Source organism: Macaca mulatta, chromosome 4, assembly GCF_049350105.2.
Source record: "Macaca mulatta isolate MMU2019108-1 chromosome 4, T2T-MMU8v2.0, whole genome shotgun sequence".
Taxonomy (NCBI): domain Eukaryota; kingdom Metazoa; phylum Chordata; class Mammalia; order Primates; family Cercopithecidae; genus Macaca; species Macaca mulatta.
In genome coordinates, this window is record NC_133409.1 from 100,149,163 (window position 1) to 100,172,259 (window position 23,097).

A 23,097-nucleotide genomic window follows, 5' to 3' on the forward strand; every position below is an offset into this window, starting at 1 on the left:
GATACAAGAAGGATAAACAAGTTGCAGAACATATAGATCCCATTTGTATGTGAAAAACGACGTACATATATTTGTATTTGCATAGGAAGTCTCAAAAACTGTTAACAGTGGCATTGCTGAAGAGTACAACTAGGGAGAAGATTCCCAGGCATGTGGAAAGATACTTTCACTATGCTTTTTTTTGTTAACTTTTTAATTTTTTTTTTTTAATACAATAGAGACAGGGTCTTGGGCTCAAGCAATCTTCCCACCTCGGCCTCCCAAAGTGCTGTAATTACAGGCATGAGCCACCACACCCAGCCTACTTTGCTTCTTATATCCTTTTGTACTGTATTAATTTTGCTTGTTTTACTATTTACTATGAGCAATATGAAAATTTATATTAGACATTACGAAGTAATATAAAAACCGACAAAATGCCCGGCCCTGACAATACTTCATTATTTAGGTTCCTGCTAGAGAAAAGTGCTTTTCACTGCCTTTGAATGTGAAGTTTGATCTTCCTTCTAATTTTCTAAAAAGTCACCGAATGTATTTGTTAATTCATTCATTTAACCATTACCAACAACCTACTTAATGCTAGGCACTGTTTTAAGAAAAAATAAACAGCAGAGCACAAAATCAGATGTGTTTCTCCCACACTCTAGCAGAATCGGACCATAATCAAATGCACACATAAACAACTTTAGTGCTTTGAAATACAGAAGTCAAGGGCCTGAATTTTCACATACTGAAATGTTCAAATGTGTGCACAAGCACACACGCACACAAATTAACTCAAACATGCTAATTAATGAAAGCACTGCTTTTGAATTTTGTAAGTTTGTCGTCTGGATAAAGTATTCAGGGATACTCCTCAAATTAATCTTTCTCTCGTTTTCAATATAACTAATTGAGTACAAAGAAGTTAAAAATTAGCAAAGCATTTCAGCTGTGTGACCTTAGGCAAATTACCTGGCTGTTTTAAGCCTCAGTTTTCTCCTCTGCGAAATGGAGTACTGAACCTCACGTTCGCTGTTTGAGGGAGACTTGTGTGGTCAGGTTTAGTGTAACCGGATGCTTGGCACGAGGAAGCGTGAAGACGAATGGGCCCCCATGGGGCCTTGATGCCCGCCCTGAGGCCCTGAGGACCCGCACGCTGGGGCGGTTCTCACGTGGCGCTGTCTGCTTTTTCACCCAAGCTTTTCTGCCAGCCAACTGCCCTTCCCCGGAGTGCTGCGGCCAGAGCTAGCCCGCTCCTCCGGCGGCCTCCGCTGGGGGCCCACTACAGCCGGCGCCGGCTAGCCAGCCCGGCTTCTCGAGTCGGTCCTAAGCTGAGGCGGCCCTGTGCTGCAAAACTTGGGTCCACTCTCAGACCCCATCTATCCTGAGCGAACTTGGCTTGTGGCAGGCGATAGCGTCGTTTCCAACTGCGGCTGTTTGAATTCTGGCGCCACACCCGCGCCACGTAGGGCCAAGTCGGGCGCAAAACTAGCAAGCTACGCTTCGCAGTGCGCCTGCGGGCGCGCGCCGGGAAATGGCCGGGCGCGCGGCCGGCCTGCGGCGCGCGCGCCACAACGCGGGACGGGCCTCGGAAGAGCCTCCGCGCGCGCTCCCGCTAATTCGCGGCCACACCCCTGTCTACTTCCATGTCCAATAGGTGCGAGAGGGCGGGGCAGCCTCGTTCTGACTGGGGAGGCTATATAAGGAGCTACTGGTTGCGCGTCTCGGTCTTTTACGTAGGCCTTCGTGATCGTTTGGTTGTGTGGTAGGTAAGCGTCGGTGTTGCGGGCGAGTATTGGAGCAAAAGGTGGAGGTGCAGGCCGAGTTAAGAGTTTTGATAGTGTGAAACCATCTTAGTGTAGAGCTTAGGGTGCTGAGAGTTGAAAGCTTGCACGTGGGAAATGTGCAGCCCGACCGCCACATGTACTGAGATTGAGTCGTGACGGCCACAGGCTCCGAGTTTTGGCGTGAGGAGAACGCTGATCGGCCACGGGTGCCGCGCTTGCTGGCCTCTGGCATGTGCCTGAACGGCGGCGGAAAAGCCACACTTAATTGGGGCAGAGGGTTAGTTTTAAGAGCAAGGGGCCTTTACTAAAATGGCGAAGACCTTCCGTCGGCGTTGTTTTAAAACGGGCAGCCTCAACCCTGCATTGAGACTGAGCTGTTCGAAGGCGGCGTTGTGTGCAATTCGGATTAATGAAGGGGAAAGGTTTTGTGTGGAAAAACACCTTGGAGTGTGACGTTTCTGCGAGAATGCTTATCGGTTTCCCGCAGGAACAATGGCGCTGTCATGGCCCAGCAGAGCAGCTCTGAAGATGCAAAGGTAAGAGCTGTTAAGCTTAGTTACCAAACTAAAGGAGTAAACCTGTTGATTTACAGGAATAGGAACTGTTGCATCGTTTGATACTTACTTTTTTTTGTTAGATACATGAAAGAATTCCAGAATATGCGGGAGAATATTTAATGGAAAACCGCTTGGTTAAACCTGACACTCTTCATGGGTATGTGTTGTTCTAGTACTTTATGATAGAGCATAGTATTTAATCCACACCTAGACTAAATCAAATTTTTTTGTCATTGAACAGCATTCTGGGTGTGGACGATCAGCCAGTGAAGATAATGAATGTCGGATGTCACTGACTAGCAGCTTCATTTTGAAGTAGGTTGTATGGCTTAAAAGTTCTGCAGTATTTGTACTATAATACTTGCCTTTTACCTTTACCTTGGCTTATGGTCAGTGTCACAAAAGTGCAGTTTAATGTGTTAATATGTACATATACAAGGTCTGATTGGTCTAATCAATGATGAAACCTATCCCGAAGCTGATAACCTGAAGAAAAATAAATACGGATTCGGCTTCTGAGATTAAGACCAATAATTCAGAAGTGGAGTAAATTTTGTTGACGGGATTTTATAACAGTTCTGTTATAAAAGATCCGTAAAAGTTTATAACAGTTCTGTTATAAAATCCCGGGTTGTTGTTTTTTTTTTTCTGCCAACAGTGAGGGTCGCTGTCTGCCCATTGATAAGAGGCCAGATTGTCTTGGAAGTTCCAAAGTTGCAACTATTTCTGTAAGTGGAGTTTTTCTGTTTGCTTAGCGATTAGTGAATATTGTGTCCTTGGTCTTATCTGTGATGATCTTATCCCGAACCTGAACTTCTGTTGAAAAAAAAAATTTTACGGATCTGGCTTCTGAGATGGACCATTATAAGGACAATACTTTTTTTTAATGCTTTTACATAAGCTGTTGTAATGTTGGTAGTCTTGTAAGAATCTCATGTTTTTCCTTTTCTAGGGCTAGTGCCACGAGGTTTACTTGACTGTTGTATGAAAAGCTGATAAGAAAACCATCCAGAAAAAAAGCTCTTCGTTTTACAAACACGAAAATAAAACACGTAATTTTGGATTATGTTGTTTTTAATTATTTTAAATAGGTCCTGAAATAACATGGTGGGCATTAAATGGAAAATCCACTACTATCTGATACTACCAAATAAAATGAGAGAGAAGCCTTAGGCATGTAACATTACATTTGGAGATAGAAAATACACCTTCACTATGAAGGTAGTGTGTGTAAGATGGCAGTGAAAGCAGTGTTTGCATTTATACCCTTGATCTCCGATAACCCTTGCCTGCTAGACATAAAACTATTAATCATTGTTTTTCTCCCCCTTCCAGAACTTCTGCATAAAATTTTAAGATCTGTGTTTCATTACTTCAAAAGTGCCTAGAATAGGGCCAGGCACTTACTGTTATAGAATATGTGGTAAAAGACTATTCATATTCCACAGTTTTCAGGGAAGAGTGCCATTTCCCTTTTGTCAAAGCTGGCAACCAAGACAAAGTTGTGAAATAGACTATTTGCTTTCGAGCCCTCTGACCTCTTTTTCTGTAGCTCCTTCTAACTCCCTTGCCTCCCAATAGATCTTTTAATATGTCACATTTTCTTAGTTGATATCAAAATTAGTACTCCACATTTATATACACTGGCCTGTGCTAGGCTCTGCCAAGACTCCTGAAATAAAACACCATTTTGTCAATAGTGGCACAGGATGCCAAGGAAAAGTCAAGCTATGAAGAATTCTTGAAAATAGAACAAGTGGATTTGAGTTTAAACCAGCACAGATGTTGGGAAAATAGGCCCAAGAAATACTGAGCAAAGACAGTATGGTTCAGAGTCTGAGAGACAAATATTGAGGATTTGGGTACCAATAGGGTGGATGTGTGTGGGACAGAAAACATGTTATAAATACCCTTAAGATTCGTGAGCAAGGGAGTTAGAAATGTAAGAATATCCTGTAATTAGAGTCAGATCCAAAAAGGTTTAACTTGAATGGAATTGAACTTGAAAGCTCAGTTTTGGTTACCGACTCCTTGATGGCAATTTCTAATCACACAGGAGGCTGTTAGTCTGTAATAGCCTCCTAAAAACGCAGGCAATATTGGTTAAGATCAGTTGCATAAGTTCACCCTCCAGAGCATATCTGCTGCTTGGGACCAGGTGCAGTGGCTCATGCCTGTAATCCCAGCACTTAGGAAGGGTTGCTTGAGACCAACCTGGAAACAGCAAGATGCCATCTCTACAAATAAGAGAACTAACTGGGTGTGGTGATGTGCACTTGTTCCAGCTACTCAGGAGGCTGAGATAGAATCACTTGAACCTAGGAAACTGAAGCTACAATCAGCCATAATTGCACCTCTATGCTCTATCGTGAGCAACAGGCCAGGCTAAAAAAAATCCTTAAGGACCTAAGGAGCTTGACTATAATAATTAAACTGGGATATCCTTGATTCTGATTGGCTTCAGAAGTTCAAAGGCAATTTACATGTGTCTGACTTTAGTGACTTCAGCCAACAGGAATTTTCCTTCTGCCTTACACCAGGCTTCCAGGTAATCTTAAAATATAGTAAGCTCAAACCTACCATTTGGTGCTTTCTAAAATTAGTTCTATTGCCGGAAACCCAATATCCACTGTGCTTGGCTCCCCAGTCAAGTGTCCTGTGAACTAACATCAATCCTCACTGCCCAGTGTGTATGGAAGAGCTTTTAGCTGTTTTCATGGTTTTTGTAACAGTTCCCCAGTTGGGATTAGAGCCTTTCTTTGAATTTCAGCCTACTAGAATAAACTGCTTATCTTTTGCTAGTCCTTTTCTGGGAGTAGGACCCTCCCTACCTTTCCAAAAACTTGGTTCTGGATCCAAACAATACTTATAACATAGTACTTAGTTATAAGTATATATTAATATGCATGACTTAACTGCATATTACCACTCCCTCTGATCTTATTCCACCCTGTAGAATAACATCATTAGAGACCATCTTGGGGCAGAAGAGGATACCTTTTCAGTATGAGAACTAGACTCCTTTTCTTACTCTGATGAGTCCTGGTCTCCCCACTGCTGAGGTCTCAGCATGCCATGTAGCTGAGTTTATCAGAGTTATGAGGGTTTAATCAGAATCCCAAATCAAGTACAGTCCAGTCCAACCTATTTGAGAACTTTATCTTTTCTTGTTACTTCATTTATTATAGTTCTCTTCAAACGAGCAATGGAAAAGGCACTTCAGAATATGCAAAAGATCTGTCATTTGAAGGGGATAATTTACAAATGTGCATCACTTCACTGAGATCAGGAAATTGTTTTGTCCTTACCTGCTGTAGTGGATATAACTGATATACAAAAATGTGTACATTTAAAAAGTATGCAATTTGATGAGTTTTTTTCATAGGAATACACTCATGAAACCATTAACAAGATAATGACTATATCCATCACTTCCAAAAATGTTCTCTTGTTAGCTTGATTTTGAACATGTTAAGTTTAAGATAGCACATGATATTCAAATTGGGATTTTTGAGTAGTTATAGAGGTCCACAGTTCAGAGGAGAGATCTGACTAAAATAAAATTGGGAGTCATCGACATATGGAAGGCATATTTAAAGCCATAAGATTAGATGAGATCACCAATAGAGAAAAAAAGGTGTCCAAGAGTTGAACCCTGTGGCCTTTCAGGATTAGGACATTCCAGGTTTATTCAAATCCTAGAGAATAATTTGTGCCAAGGGACAAAAATCAGGACACAGGAATCTGCTGCCAAGTTCAAGTGCCATATTTGTTAGGAACAGAAACTAAGTAGAAAACCAAGGATGCCTGGAATGAAATGAGCCAAGAAAAAGAAGGATGAGAACCAAGCAAAAGTTGCTGGAAATTGCCTTGGATTTAATACAGACCATTAGTCAACATGAAAACTGAAGAAGTTAGTGTCTGATCATGACTTTGCAAAGTAACAAAGTGATCTTCAGGAGAGAATAAGATGAGGAATTTAGGAGGTATGATAAGGCTTTTTCATCAGACCCTGCAGATTTGGAGAAAATGGAGCTGACCATGGACAAGTTATAAACTTGCCTAGCATTGATAAAGTATCAGCAGAGGCTGAAAACCACTAATTTTAACAAAGATAATCAGTATATTCAGTATTGTGTGGTGCTTATCTCCTTGGGAGCAAAAAGATAAGACTGGATTAATCCAAAATCAGAGATAAACTGACCAGGAGGAGCAGAGCAATAATGGGTCAAGAGTATTGAGGATGCAGGTAAAAGTGCTAAAATTACTATATTGACCTTGTAATCCCAAGCTGATCAGGGAAGGGAAAAAAAAAAAAAAAAAAAAGAAGAGGGCTGGAAAATTGTCACAGGTAATGACAGAGGATCAGATGTGCCATAGAAACGTGCTGCTGAAAACAAGGTAGAATAAGCCCCTCTCCAATTATACTATGGAATGAGCCATGTAATATGTGATTATTGGTTTCTCCCTTCTGGACCTGGAGTGTCAGTTCTTCTAAAGCAGAGACTTCCCTTTAATCTCTGTTTAAACTTGGTGCCTAGGACAATGTGTTGGCATCCATAAAATACCGAATGGAATGGAGTTCAACATGTTTTTTAGGGTGGAACTGGTGGCATGATTTAAATTATCCAAAAGAGACAGAAATGAGAAAAGTCAGAAGCTGTTGTGTCCTGACTGTATACCCCCAAAATTCATATTTTGAATACCCCAAAACGAAGTATAATGTAAGCCCAGAATCACTATAAATGATGAGATTCAAAAGTCAGAATTGAGATATACCCCAAAGAACACACCTTGCTATTGCCCTAGAGAATTTTAGTGTGTTTAATGCCTGTGTTCTTATTGATGCTGTTAAAGTGACCAACTATTAGCAACAAACCCCAAATTGTCCTTTGTACAAAAATAGTTTATTAGGTCAGGTGCAGTGGCTCATGCCTGTAATCCCAGTACTTTGGGAGGCCAAAGTGGGAAGATCGCTTAAGGCCAGGAATTTGAGACCAGTGGGCAACATAGCAAGACCATCTCTACAACGTGTTAAAAAGTAACTGGGTTACTTGGAGGATCTGGCTATGTGGCAGCTGAGATGGGAGGATTGCTTGAGCCCAGGAGGTCAAGACTACAGTGAGCTATGATTGTGCCACTGCACTCCAGCTGGGCAACAGTGAGACCCTTTCTCAAAAAAAAAGAAAAAGTTATTTGAAGTTATTTGCACTGTGTCTTTATTAGGCTTATATCCATATTTTTTATAACTGGAGGCCATACCATCAATAAAAACACATTTAGTGCATTAAAAAAGATGGATATGAGCAGTAACAAAAATACAGGCCAAATAACATTATCATTGTTATCGTCATTAATTATTTTAGAGACAGGGTCTCACTCTGTCACCCAGGCTGGAATGCAGTGCCTAATCATAGCTCACTGCCACCTTGAACTCTTGGGCTCAAGGGATCCTCCCACTCAGCCTCCCAAATAACCAGGAGATCCTTCAGCATGTGCCACCAAGTTCAGCTGATTTGTATTACTTTCTGTAGGGATGGGGTGTCACTGTGTTGCCCAGGCTGCTCTTAAACTCCTGACCTCAAGTGATCCTTCCAGCTTGGCCTCCAAAAGTGCTGAGATTACAGGTGTGAGTCTCCTCACCAAGCTGCCTTTTTTTTTTTTTTAAAGCAATGAGAGCTCACTCTGTAGCCCAAGCTGTTCTTGAATTCCTGACCTCAAGTGGTCCTCCTGCCTCAGCCTCCTGAGTAGCTGTGATTATTGATGTGAGTAGCCACACCTATACTAAATAATTTTAATCAACTACTTTTTTTTTTTTTTTTTTTGGAAACAGACGTGCTCTGTTGCCAGGCTGGAGTGCAGTGGTGCCATCTCAACTCACTGCAACCTCTGCTTCCTAGGTTCAAGCGATTCTCCTGCCTCAGCCTCCCAAGTAGCTGGGACTACAGGCGCACACCACTATGGCCAACCAATTTTTGTAGTTTTAGTAGAGACAGGGTTTCACCATGACCTCGTGATCTGACCGCCTCAGGCTCCCAAAGTCCTGGGATTACAGGTGTGAGCCACTGCACCCAGCCGCAACCTGTACTTTTGTATAAAAGTAGTTGATTAAGGCCAGGCATAGTGACTCACGCCTGTAATCCCAGCACTTTGGGAGGCCAAGGCGGGCAGATCACTTGAGGTCAGGAGTTCGAGATCAGCTTGGCCAACATGGTGAAACCCCATCTCTACTAAAAATACGAAAATTAGCCTGGCATGGTGGCATGAGCCTTTAATCCCAGCTACTTGGGAGGCTGAGGCAGGAGAATCGCTTTAACCCAGGAGGCGGATGTTGCAGTGAGCCAAGATCACGCCACTGCACTCCAGCCTGGGTGACAGAGCAAGACTGTCTCAAAAAACAAAATAAATAAAATAAAAACAAAAGTACAGTTTGGGAATTGTTGCTAATAGTTCATTAGTTTAATTGCTTCAATGAGAACATTAGCATTAAACACACTAAACTACTCTGGAACAATAGTAAGGTATACTCTTTGAGATATATCTTAATTCTGACTTGAATTTCATTGCTGATGGAGATTCTGAGTTTATACTACATTTCTTTTTCAAAAGTGAATGTACATTGACTAGCCCTTAAAAAAAAAAGAAAAAAGCAGCCAGGCGTGGTGGCATGCCTGTAATCCCCGCTACTCGGAAGGCTGAGGCAGGAGAATCGCTTGAGCCCAGGAGTTTAAGACCAGCCTAGGCACAGCAAGACCCCGTCTCAAGAGAAAGAAAGAGAAGGAGAGAAACGGAGGAAGGGAGAGAAAAACAAAGGAAGTAAGGGAGGGAGAGAGGGAGACAAACATTGTTCAGTTTGGCCACATGCCCAGAAATATTAGGATAGTTTTGAAATTCATGGACTTGTCCCCACATATTGATATAGCTCACTTTCTTGAAGGATGTTGTTTGCTTTCAATTCAATCTGTTCCTCAGGAGATTGAACCATACTGATAGACTAAGTGTGTGATGATTCAGAAATATACTAAGGTTTGCATTCATTTGTTCATTGAACAAATATCCTGAATGCCTACCATGTATAGGTACTATCCTAGGCACGAAAGATACAGTAGTGAACCAAACAAAAACCTCTGCTCTTGTGGAACTTACATTGTAGGTAGACGAGAAGGACATTATATAATAAATTATAAACTATGTTAAAAAATGAGAAGTGACACAAAAAATAGAATATGAGATATTGGGACTGGGTTTGGGGAGATAATTAGTATTGCAGTTTCAAATGGGGATTCTCTCATCTAAGAGGCAATTGAAGTAAATGGGGTTGACAGAATAGGCTTCAATGAAAAGGTGAGATTAATTAAGCAGAGATTTACATGTGTGCGTAGCTCAATCTCTCACCTAACAGAGGGTGAGAGATTGATCTGTGCATATATCTGGGAAAAGTGCATTTCCATAGCAGTGGCCCATAAGAAGGAGCATGCATAGTGAGAAAGGAAGCAAGGCATGCACCTTATGTAGGGCTTAATGTGTCATTGAAAGGATTTCACTCTTAGTCAAATGGGAACCACTGTGAAAGAAAACACAGAAACTCCAAGTATGATTCATACACATCAAAATCTACGAACCCTACCCCTAGGGCCCAGATTGTGGCCTCTAAATACCACTTACCACTAAAAGGAAATAGATCTGAGACAGGAAATGTACAAGATTAGCTTGTTGTACCTTGCTATAGCAGGTAGCAAGACTGTTAGAGTTGTGTTAAAAGAACTCAGGAGGCCAAGCACGGTGGCTCATGCCTGTAATCCCAGTGAGGACTTGAGGTCAGGAGTTCGAGACCAGCCTGGCCAACATGGTAAAACCCCATCTCTACTAAAAATACAAAAATTAGCTGGGCATGGTGGCGGGTGCCTGTAATCCCAGCTACTCAGGAGGCTGAGGCAGAAGAATCGCTTGAACCTGGGAAGCGGAGGTTGCAGTAATCTGAGATCTCACCACTGCACTCCAGCCTGGGTGACAGAGGGAGATCCATCTCAAAAGAAAAAAGGAACTCAGGAGTCAACTTGGAGAGTCTCTCACTTTCCAAAGATGGAAAATTTGACTATTATTGAGCTGTAATAGAGAAAAAGACATAAAATGTCTTCAAATCTATGAATTCAGAATGATGCTTTTAAAAACTGAATTTAGTAGTGTTAAAGGATGCTAATCATCAGTTTCAGAACTGCAAATAAAGGGACTTTCCAATACCAACTGTACTGACATAATCAAATAAAAAGTGATAAAAAGTTTGTCTTTATTGATATATTCCAGTTAACAATGAAAAAAGATTGGCGTAATTCGATCATCATTTTGCAACATTCTAATGAATTAATATATATAGGCAATAAATATCAACAACTGCTAACATCCAAAAAAGAGGTGATGAAATATTATATGTCCCTGAAGAAAGAATTTGACACTGCCTATTTCAGACTCTTGTCTGAAAACAATAAAAATGAATATGAATTTGATAAAGCCTCTGGATATAATTACCAATTTACAGATGACAGAGGAAAATGTTAAACTACATTACAGAGATACAATCAGCAAAATCCAGACTATGGAAAACTCTACAAATGATTTCTATAACAAATAAATTGCAAGGAAAGAAACCAACAAGAGATGAATGGGTAACCTATAAATCAGGAAACTGAGAAGATATATCAACATTCTCAATGTTTGCATCCCAGTTGGATTCTCATTCAATATTGTAAAAAAAAAAAAAAAGATAACATTTATGAGATACATGCTTAAATACAGGCTATTTCATGTTTCAAAAAATAATTGGGACTTTGTTAGGTGTGATAATGGCATTGTGGCTCTTTTTGTTGTTAAAGAGGCTGTATCTTTTAGACATACTGAGTTATTTATGGATGAAATGATTTGATGTCTGAGATTTGTTTCAAAATAATGCAGAAAACAAAGGAAGTGGTTGAAGGGTATAGATGAAACAAGATTAGCCTGAAGTTGATAATTGTTAATGTTGGATGATGGGCTCTTGGGAGTTTATTATACTCTTTCTCTATTTTTGTACTTGTTTGAAATTTATAGAATAAAATTTTTTTAATCTGTGAATTTTTTAAGTTGACTTAATTTCTAACAAGATACTGTGTTTCTTCACAATTTGATTTTATTGTGTTCTAGCTAGTGCTGTAACAGAACAGGGCCCTTTCCTGCTGCCACAAACATAGCCCACCTGTCCATATAGATATATAATGTCTTCATGATTCTACAGTGCTCTCATGTGTTCTCCTAGTGATTAAATTCAGAGTATTCCAGTCAGAGCATATGCTTTAGAGACACTTTACATGCATTAAATGAAATAATGCAGACCAGGTGAGGTGGCTCACGCCTGTAATTCCAGCACTCTGGGAGGCTGAGGTGGGCGGATCACTGGATGTCAGGAGTTCAAGTCCAGCCTGGCCAACATGGTGAAACCCCATCTCTACTAAAAATCTAAAAATAGCCGGGCGCGGTGGCTCATGCCTGTAATCCCAGCACTTTGGGAGGCCGAGGCGGGCGGATCACAAGGTCAGGAGATCGAGACCATCCTGGCTAACACGGTGAAACCCCGTCTCTACTAAAAATACAAAAAAAAAAATTAGCCGGGCGCAATGGCGGGCGCCTGTAGTCCCAGCTACGCGGGAGGCTGAGGCAGGAGAATGGCGGGATCCCGGGAGGCGGAGCTTGCAGTGAGCCGAGATCGTGCCATTGCACTCCAGCCTGGGGGACACAGCGAGACTCCGTCTCAAAAAAAAATAAAAATAAAAAATAAAAATAAAAATAAAAATCTAAAAATACAAAAAATAGCTGGGTGTGGTGGCAGGTGCCTGTAATCCCAGCTACTCGGGAGGCTGAGGCAGGAGAATCACTTGAACCCGGGAGGTGGAGGTTGCAGTGAGCCTAGATCATGCCATTGCACTTCAGTCTGGGTGATAGATGGAGACTCCATCTAAAAAAAAAAGAGAAAAAGAAATAATGCATATAAAATGTTTAATATAGTGCTTGTCATCATGCATTAGCTATAACTGTTAATAAAATTGGGTGTTTCAATGCATAGCAGTAAACACAATATTGTGAGCCACTACGTTCGAATAAGTTAAGTCCATCAGATTCCTTCAGTTAAAAAATTTGTGATCTGTGAAGTCAGGAGTTTGAGACCAGCCTGACCAACATGGTGAAACCCCGTCTCTACTAAAAATACAAAAATTAGCCAGGCGTGCTGGCACGCTTCTATAATCCCAGCTACTCAGGAGACTGAAGCAGGAAAATCGCTTGAACCCGGGAGGTGGAGGTTGCAGTGAGCAAAGATCATGCCACTGCACTGCAGGCTGGGCCACAGAGTGAAGACTCTTGTGTCAAAAAAAAAACAAAAAACAAAAAACCCCAGCACGGCATGGAGTGATGGCTCACACCTATAATTCCAGCACTTTGGGAGGCCAAGACACACAGATGACTTGAGCCCAGGAGCCTCCCAAGTAGCTGCAACTAGCAGGCACATGCCACCACACACAACTGGCATTTTTTTTTTTTTCTTTTTTCATGGAGACAGGGCCTCTCTCTTTTACCCAGGCTGGTCTCAAATTCCTGGACTCAAGTGATCCTCTCACCTCAGCCTCCCAAAGTGCTGGTGTGCTCCCACTTCACTTGGCAAGGTGAAGAACTCACAGCTGGAGAGTTTAATGCCAGCAAAGGATGTTTTGAGATATATGTGTGTGTGATTATATATATATATATGTATAAAATATATACATATATGTGTGTGTTACATATATAACACATACCTATAATATATATATTATATACATTATATATATATATATTTTTTTTTTTTTTTTAAGAGACAAGGTTTCTTGCTGTTGCCCAGGTTGGAGTGCAGTGGCTTGATCACAGCTCACTGTAGCTTCTAACTCTGGGCTCAAGCAATCCTGCTTCAGGTTCCCAAGTAGCTGGGAGTACAGTAATATGTCACTATGCCTGGCTTCAACGTAATAAAACTTTCCAAAATATACTTTTTATATTTCAACATATCTTCCATACATATCTCGTAATAAAACGCCATCTCTATCTTAAGATGCTTTTACTCGAATATAACATCAAACCCAAAATGGCTTAAACTATACAAATTTTTTTTTTTTTTTTTTTGGAGACAGCGTCTCGCTCTGTCACCAGGCTGGAGCGCAGGGGCATGACCTTGGCTCACTGCACTCTCCGCCTCCCAGGTTCAAGCGATTCTCGTGCCTCAGCCTCCCAAGTAGCTGGGACTACAGGCGAGCGCCACCAGGTCCAGCTAATTTTTGTATTTTTTAGTGGAGACGGGGTTTCACCATGTTGGCCAGAATGGTCTCAATCTCTTAACCTCGTGATCTGCCCGCCTCGGCCTTCCAAAGTGCTGGGATTACAGGCGTGAGCCACCGCGCCCGGACCTTTTTTTTTTTTTTTTTTTTTTTTTCTTTTTCTTTTTTTTTTGAGACGGAGTCTTGCTCTGTTGCCAGGCTGGAGTGCAGCGGCTCCATTTCTACTCGCAACCTCCGCCTTCCGGATTCAACTTCCACCTCCCGGGTTCAAGCGATTCTCGTGCCTCAGCCTCCCGAGTAGCTGGGATTACAGGCGCGCACCACTAAGCCCAGCTAATTTTTGTATTTTTAGTAGAGACGGGGTTTCACCATGTTGGCCAGAATGGTCTCGATTTCTTGACCTCGTGATCCGCCCACCTCGGCCTTCCAAAGTGCTGGGATTACAGGCGTGAGCCACCGCGCCCAGCCCACGTTTTTTTCTTTTATGAGACGGAGTCGCTCTCTTGTCGCCCAGGCTGGAGTGCAGTGACATGATCTTGGCTCACTGCAACCTCTGCCTCCCGGTTCAAGTGAGTCTCCTGCCTCAGCCTCCCGAGTAGCTGGGATTACAGGTGCCCTCCACCACACCCAGCTAATTTTTGTACTTTTAGTAGAGACGGGATTTCGCTATGTTGGCCAGGCTGGTCTCGAACTCCTGACCTCAGGTGATCCGCCCGCCTCGGCGTGAGCCACCACACCTGGCCAAATTTCTTAGCTCTTGTAAAAGGAAGCTCAGAGGTAATGAAAGTAAATTGATGTAAGGGCTCAGTTATTATATTAAGAACCCAGATTTGTTCCATTTTCTGCTCCATCATCCTAGGTCTGTAAGTTTTGCCCTCAGGATGGCTTCCCTCATGGTCACAAACTGGTGGCAGTAGTTCCAGACATCGTATCCAGACACAACGTTAGCCAGAGGAAAGGAGGGATTATCTCTTATTTTATTCTTCTTGAGAATGAGGAAATCTGTTCCAGAAACTTCTGACAGACCACACTTCACAGCTCATTTACCAAGATTAGATCATATATCCATTACTAAACTACTTACTATGAAGGAGAATGGCATTACTATGATTGATGTGAACCAATCATTTGGGGACAAAATGAATGTTGGGGTGTCAACCACCATGGCTAACACAACATCTTATGCACTCCTTTTTTTTTTTTTTTTTTTTCCGAGATGGAGTTTCACTCTTATTGCCCAGGCTGGAGTACGATGACATGATCTCGACACTGCAACCTCCACCTCCCAGGTTCAAGCGATTCTCCTGTCTCAGCCTCCTGAGTAGCTGGGATTACAGGCATGCACCACCACGCCTGGCTAATTTTGTATTTTTACTAGAGACGAGGTTTCTCCATGACCATCAGGCCAGTCTTGAACTCCTGACCTCAGGTGATCTGCCTGCCTCGGCCTCCCAAAGTGCTGGCATTACAGGCTGAGCCAACGTGCCCGGCCTTAAACACTCTTCTACCTGAGTATAAGTGACTAACTGGGGCTGGGCACAGTGGTTCACACCTGTAATCCTAGCAGTTTGGGAGGCCAAGGCGGGTGAATCACTTGAGGTCAGGAGTTGAAGAACAGTCTGGCCAATATGGTGAAACCCTGTCTCTACTGAAAATACAAAAAAAGTTAGCTGGGTGTGATAGTGCATGCCTGTAATCCCAGCTACTCGGGAGGTGCTTGAACCCAGGAGATGGAGATTGCAGTGAGCCAGGATCAGGCCAGCTCATTTAATTTCTATCATGACAATTGTCAACATTATTAAAAATTCTCCTACTCATTCTTTTCATTGGCAATATTGAGAGCATTTTCTTTTATTCTTTTTTTATCCTTTTTTTTTTTTTTTTTTTTTGAGACGGACTCTCACTCTGTCACCAGACTAGAGTGCAGTGGCGTGATCTCAGCTCACTGCAACCTGTGCCTCCTGGGTTCAAGCAATTCTCCTGTCTCAGCCTCCTGAGTAGCTGGGACTACAGGCATGTGCCACCATGCCCAGCTAATTTTTGGATTTTTAGTAGAGACAGGGTTTCACTATGGCCAGGATAGTCTCGATCTTTTGACCTTCAGATCTGCCCACCTCGGCCTCCCAAAGTGCTGGGATTACAGGTGTGAGCCACCGCGCCTGGATTATTTTTTATTTATTTATTTTTTTTTTTTTGAGACAAAGTCTCACTTGGTTGCCCAGGCTGGAGTGCATGCCACCACACCCGGCTAATTTTTGTATTTTTAGTAGAGATGGGGTTTCATCATGTTGGCCAGACTGGTCTCGAACTCCTGACCTCAAGTGATCCACCTGCCTCGGCCTCCCAAAGTGCTGCAATTACAGGTGTGAGCCACCGTGCCCGGCTGCATTTTATTTTTGTAGATATTAAATGGTTATTTAATCAATTTTAGAAATTCAGGTTGCCTTGAATTTTATCAGGATGACAAAGTTTACAGTAATAAATAGTCCAAATGTTTAATGGTACACTGGTTATCTCTGGACAGTAGAATAATCTCTAGCTAGTGGGTTTATATTACCATTAAAAAATTAAACCTCTCTGGTAATCTATCCTCTCATATCCATTTGCAGTCATTCTAGTCTACACTACCCCCCAACATGGCCCTCTCTCTCTCAATCTTTCCACTGCACAGTCTACAGGGATAAGAAACTACCCCCATATCCTCGACCTTTTTTTGTGGGCATGCATTTCTTCCACCTCCTTGCCCTAATTAAAATCTGATTCTTCCCTCCTTAGGGTACTGCTTTCTCTTGCTGCAGCTTGCTTCCTTCCTCAGGTATGAAGTTAAGGTTAGTATCTTCCTTGCCCTGTACTGCCACTTCTTTTTTTTTGAGACACAGTCTTACTCTGTCACCCAGGTGGAGTGCAATGGCACAATCTTGGCTCACTGCAACCTCCCTCCCAGGTTCAGGAGATTCTTATGCCTCAGCCTCCCTAGTAGCTGGGATTACAGACGCATGTCACCACACCCAGCCAATGTATGTATTTTTATTTTTTTATTTTATTTTATTTTTTAAGATGGAGTCTTGCCCTGTTGCCCAGGCTGGAGTGCAGTGGCACGATCTCGGCTCACTGCAGCCTCCAACTCCCAGGTTCAAGTGATTCTCTGCCTCAGCCTCCCAAGTAGCTGGGATTACAGGTGTGTGCCACCACATCCAGCTAATTTTTATATGTTTAGTAGAAATGGGGTTTCACCATGTTAACCAGGCTGGTCTTGAACTCCTGACCTCAAGTGATCCACCTGCCTCTGCCTCCCAAAGTGCTGCAATTACAGGTGTGAGCCACCATGCCCGGCTTAATTTATGTATTTTTAGTAGAGACAAGGTTTCGCCCTGTTGGCCAGGCTAGTGTTGAACTCCTGGCCTCAAGTGATCTGCCCGCCTCAGCCTCCCAAAGTGCTGGGATTACAGGCGTGAGTCACCATGCCCAGACTCCCTACTGCCACTTCTTAACAATTACTCCTCCATCTTTATGTAAAACCCCTTGATCTTTTCATGTTCATGTCACCTGGCTTGTCACCTTTTGTCTTACTTCAAGGCTATCATTTTCCTACTTGGTGGTTACTGCCCCTTACTAATTTTGAAGAGTTTGAGACCAGGTTCGTGGCTCTATTCTGTAACATCTATTTCTAATATTCACAAGTCAATGTCCAAACAATTTGGTTTATTATTTCTTTGACTTCCTCCACTTTCTCCCTCCACTTCCTCCCTTTTTACCTGGGATTCCACTGTCCCATAGAGAGCCATGGATAAAATTCAAGAAGTCTGTGAACTTGGACAGGGGAAAATATGTATACTTTTACTAAACACTAACTGAAATTTAGAATTTCCTTCAATAACAAATGTAGACTGTACACCACAGTAGTACTAGCAATATCTATGGGTTTGTCACCAATAGAAAGCACAGCTGTTTTTTTCCAAAGAGTCATCTGCATCCCCATGTTTATCGCAGCACTATTCACAATAGCTAAGATATGAAATAAACCTAGGTGTCCAACAACAGATAAATGGTTAAAGAAAATTTGGGCTGGACACAGTGGCTCACACTTGTAATCCCAGCACTTTGGGAAGCTGAAGTAGGAGAATTGCTTGAGCCAAGGAGTTCAAAACCAGCCTGGGCAACGTAGCAAGAATCCATCTCTACAAAAAATTTTAAAAATTAGCTAAGTACAGTAGTGTGCGCCTGTAGTCCTAGTTCCTTGGGAGGCTGAGGTGGGAGTATCACTTGAGCCCAGGAGATTGAGGCTGCAATGAGCCATGCAGTGAGCCATGATAGCACCACTGCACTCCAAGCTGAGCAACAGAGCAAGACCCTGTCTCAAAAGAAAAAAAAAAAAAGGAAAACGTGGTGTATATATACACAATGAGCTACTATTCAGTCATAAAAAAGATTACATCATGTCATCTGCAGTAACATGAATGGAACCGGAAGACACTATGTTAAGTGAAATAAGCCGGGAACAGAAAGTTAAACACAACACATTCTCACTCATGTGGAAACTAACAAAAGTTGATCTTGCCGGGCACAGTGGCTCACGCCTGTAATCCCAGCAATTTGGGAGGCAGAGGCAGGTGGATCACCTGAGGTCAGGAGTTCGAGACCAGCCTGGCCAACATGGTGAAACCCCATCTCTACTAAAAATACAAAAATTAGCCAGGTGCGGTGGCGGGTGCCTATAATCCCAGTTACTCCGGAGGCTGAGGCAGGAGAATTGCTTGAACCCAGGAGGCAGAGGTTACAGTGAGCCGAGATCGTGCCATTGCACTCCAGCCTGAGGGACAAGAGTGAGACTTCGTCTCAAAAAAAAAAAAAAGTTGATCTCATAGAAGTAAAATGTAGAACAAAGGATACTAGAGGTTGGCAGGGCTATGGGAAATGGGAAGATAGGGGAGATTTGTTAAAGGATATAAAATTAAGGCTGGGGGTGGTGGCTCATGCCTATAATCCCAGCACTTTGGGAGGTCAAGGTGGGTGGATCACCTAAGGTCAGGAGTTTGAGATCAGCCTGACCAACATGGAGAAACTCTGTCTCTACTAAAAATACAAAAAACTAGCTGGGCATGGTGGTGCATGCCTGTAATTCCAGCTACTCGGGAGGCTGAGGCAGGAGAATCGCTTAAACCTGGGAGGCGGAGGTTGTGGTGAGCCGAGATTGCACCACTGCACTCCAGCCTGGGCAACAAAAGTAGAACTCTGTCTCAAAAAAAAAAAGATACAAAATTATAGCTAGGTAGAAGGAATAAGTTCTAGTGTTCTATACCACTGTGGATGACTATAGTTAAACAATAATATATACTTTCAGATAACTTGAAGGAGGATATTGAATGTTCCTAAACACAAAGAAATGATAAATGTTTGAGATGATGGATGTGCTAATTGCCCCGATCTGATGACTATACATTATATATATTGAAACATCACTATGTACCCCCACGAATATGTACAATTATAATATGTCAACTTAAAAACATTTAAAAGTGAAAAAAAAAATCCAAAACACACAAGGAACTGAGCCAGCATGAATAAGAATTAGCAAAATCTTCAAACCTCAAGACCAGACTCACAAGGACTTCAGATACAGAAATTTTAAATAAAAATTATGAAATGAGTATGTTAAAATGTGTAAAGAAATAAAGGGAGACATTGGTATATGATACAGAAATAAAAGACCATCAAAAATAATTCGTATGATATGAAAACAATCAAATAGACATTCTGGAATAAAACATATATAATGGACAGGAGTGAATATCCCTAGGCTCCTGACCTCTCTGCATTTACAAGTAGTCTGAGCGAGAAAATGCTGGAAGACCTCAGAAGCCAAGTGGAAGCCCCAGAGTGAAGCCAGGAGGGCCTTCATTTCAGACTCAGCAGCTGCCCACGGTCGTAGTTGACACACTGCTGTAGCATGTGTGCTGTCTGAACACTGACTGGCCACCCCCACAGCCCAGAATGCTGGCATCATCTGTACTATCAGCCCAGCTTCCTGATTGGTGGAAATGCTGATGATTAAGTCTGGAATTAATATGGCTTGTCTGAACTTTTGAGTACCACGCAGAGACTATCAAGAACGTGTGCACAACTCTGGAAAGCTTTGCTTCGAACCCCAATCTCTAGCGGCTAGTTGCTGTGGCTCTGGACACTAATGGGCCTGAGATACGAACTGGGCTCACACAGAGCAGTGTCCCCATGGAGGTGGAGCTGAAGAAGGGAGCCACCTTCAGATCACACTGGATAATGCCTACATGGAAAACTATGATTAGAACTTCCTGTGGCTGGACTACAAGAACATTTGTAAGGTAGTGGAAGTGGGCAGCAAGATCTACAGATGTAATAACTTATTTCTCTGCAGGCAGAGCAGAAAGGTACTGACCTCCTGGTGATAGCAGTGGAAAATGGTGGCTCCTTGGGCAGCAAAAAGGGTGTAGACCTTCCTGGTGGCTGTGGACGTGCTTGCCATGTCAGAAAAGGACATCCAGGATCTGAAGTGTGGGGTAGGATTGGATGTGGATATGGTGTTTGCCTCTTTCATCCACGTGGCATCTAATGTCCATGAAATTAGAAAGGCAATTATTGCACATTGGAGCAAGCTGCCCACTTGCCCACCGGAGTTAGGCTCTTACCTTCCCACAGGAACTAAGAGTCACAGCTATTTTTATATATCTTACAGTTCAGATCAGACACAAATATGTAAACCTCTACATTACTTCTATGTAGAAATTATGTTTCTCTTTAAGCCTGTCACAGATTTTGTTATTTAATGCAAAGAAGCACATATATTACTATGGGACACTTTTGGTTTGTTTAAATATTTTGATAGTTGTATATTAATGTAAAGGGTTTCATGTGTAATCTTGTACAGACGGTCCCCAACTTACAATGGTTCAACTTATGATTTTTCATCTTTACAATGGTGTGAAAGCAATGCATTTTCAGTAGAAACTGTAGGTCAAATACTCATAAAATCATTGTGTTTTTCACTTTACTGCAATATTTAATAAAGCATATGAGATATTCAACATTTTAACTTTGCGTTAGATGATTCTGCCTAATTATAAGATAAAGTAAGTGTTCTGAGCACATTTAAGGTAGACTAGGAAAACTATGATATTCAGTAGGTTAGTTATATTAAATGCATTTTCAACTTACAATATTTTCAGTGGGGTTTATTGGAACATAACTTCATTGTAAATTGAAGAGCATCTTTTATGCATTTTAAAATATTTTTTGAGAAGGGGTCAATAGGCTTCATCAGACTGGCAAAGTCGTCTACGGCAAGAAAAGTTAAGGACCTCTGCATTTCATATCAAATTCTACTTGTTTTTAACTTCCCTTCCTATCCAGCCTAATTTCAAGGTTTATTGGTGGCTCTCTCATGCAATATTCCCAACTTCCTTACCCTGTCTTCTTTCCTGGGCAACTACTGAAATCACTTTTGCAAAAATTATAACAATGAGAGAAATCTAACATAACTGACTCTATCTTGCTTCTAACCTCACAAGGCCTAACTACTCTTGCTCATTCTCGGGCACAGTTCAAACTAACTATGGGAAGAATTTAGTTGATAGTTTAAAGCAAGGATGATAGCAGTCCCTTCTTAAAACTAACCCCTTATTGTTCAGGAACCAAAACTGCCTCCCTAAAGCTAATGAAAGTCCACAATGTTAGAATTATGGGAGTGGCCTGAATTCTGTGAAGACGTAGACACAGTTAAACGATAACAAGCCATTGTTCCCTAGCTTACTTTTCTGTAAGTGTTTACTGTTCAGGAGTTACATAGCTGGAGGTCACAAGATTTGTAACCCTAATTGCTCCTATAAATAACATTACCATTGTAAAATCTAAAACTGGTCTTTGAGATATTTTTCAGACTTTGGCATCCTGGCAGATGCTAGCTGTACCTGTGGCCCATGCCAAAGAACTGACTATGGGTCCTGTGATTCCCTGACACCCCCCCACCCCATGCAGAAACTGATTCAGGGCACAAAGACAGTTTCAAAGTCCCTATGATTTCATCCCTAATCAATCAACAGCATTCATTCTCTAGACCCAGCCCACCAAATTATCCTTCAAAACCCTAGCCTCTGAGTTCTCCAGGAGGAAGATTCAAGAAATATCTCCCATCCTTCCATCCAGTTGCCTTGCTACAATTAAACTCTCTGCTGCAACACTGCTATCTCATTGTATTGGCTTTTCTGTGCAGTGGGCAAGAAGAATCCATTGGTCTGTAACACTACCTGGAAAAACCTAGCTATGGATTGATTCAACCAATTGCCTTTCCCAATAACATGCCAGTATTACTGAGCCTTGCTGCCTAAATCATATGGCAGCGCAGACTTATGCCACCATAAATTTATGGTCTCCAACTCAACCAGGTTCTCAATACTACAGGCAATTCTTGTTTCCCTTATCAGTTTTCTTTCTTTTTTTTTTGAGACGGTGTCTCATTCTGTCACTCAGGCTGGAGTGCAATGGCATGGTCTCGGCTCACTGCAACCCTGCAACCTCCGCCTCCCAGGTTCAGTGATTCTCCCACCTCAGCCTCCTGAGTAGCTGGGACTACAGGCACGTGCCAACACACCCAGCTAATTTTTGTATTTTTAGTAGAGACAGGGTTTCACCATGTTGGCCAGGCTGGTCTCAATCTCCTGACCTCATGATACATCTGCGTCAGCCTCCCAAAGTGCTAGGATTACAAGCATGAGCCACCGTGCCCAGCCACTTTGTCAGTTTTTGTTCCTCAGACTTCCTTTCTCCTCCACATCTCTTCACTCCTTCCTCCCCTATCTCAATTCTTTCCTCACCTAAAAATATGGTTTTACCTCCCTCTTCATGGAGAATTTTGATGTTGTCAGACAACACAATTTCCTTACACCAGTTTTCACATGTATCCACTGTTTTTCATTCCCTCTCACTACAATAGAATGGTGTCCTCTGGGGTAAGGCAAATTTCTCCTCCAGTGCTCTGAATCACATTCATTCATTCATTCATTCATTCATTCATTCAACAAATACAGAATTTACTAGTTTGTTATAGGTTGAATTATGTCTTCCCAAAAAAGATATGTTGAAGTCTTAATCCCTAGTACCACAGAATGGAAATAGGATCATTGCAGATGTAGTGAGTTAAAATGAGGTGACGCTGGAGTAGGGTGGGTCCTAATCCAATATGACTGCAGTCTTTATAACAGAGGGCCATAAAAAAGACAGACACAGAGAGAACATTATGTGACGATAAAGGTAGAGGTTGGAGTTATGCACTACAAGCCAAGGAATGTCATAGATTGCCTGTATACCACCAGAAGCTGAGAAGAGGCAAGAAAGGTTTCAGAGGGAGCATGACTCTGCCAACTTTGATTTCAGACTTCTAGCCTCCAGGACTGTGAGATAACAAATTTTTGT

General features: G+C 42.1%; 1 long non-coding RNA gene, 2 other non-coding genes and 1 pseudogene across 4 annotated transcripts; all 4 read left to right on the plus strand.

The window, feature by feature from the left end:
• Window positions 1-1,613: 1,613 nt before the first annotated feature.
• On the plus strand, window positions 1,614-3,389 carry LOC696998 (uncharacterized). Of its 2 annotated transcripts, none has more exons than XR_001444354.3 (6): window positions 1,614-1,747; window positions 2,257-2,305; window positions 2,407-2,483; window positions 2,568-2,641; window positions 2,985-3,054; window positions 3,279-3,389. It is a non-coding gene; the product is annotated as an uncharacterized LOC696998 (long non-coding RNA). The 2 variants fall into 2 exon arrangements; XR_001444353.3 differs by having other exon boundaries at window positions 1,712-1,751.
• LOC114677873 (small nucleolar RNA SNORD50) lies at window positions 2,779-2,848 on the plus strand. Its single transcript, XR_003729301.1, has one exon. It is a non-coding gene; the product is annotated as a small nucleolar RNA SNORD50 (small nucleolar RNA).
• Window positions 3,110-3,182, plus strand: LOC114677872 (small nucleolar RNA SNORD50). Its single transcript, XR_003729300.1, has one exon. It is a non-coding gene; the product is annotated as a small nucleolar RNA SNORD50 (small nucleolar RNA).
• Window positions 3,390-6,569: 3,180 nt separating the features above from the next.
• On the plus strand, window positions 6,570-20,719 carry LOC144340611 (pyruvate kinase PKM pseudogene; annotated as a pseudogene).
• Window positions 20,720-23,097: the final 2,378 nt, after the last annotated feature.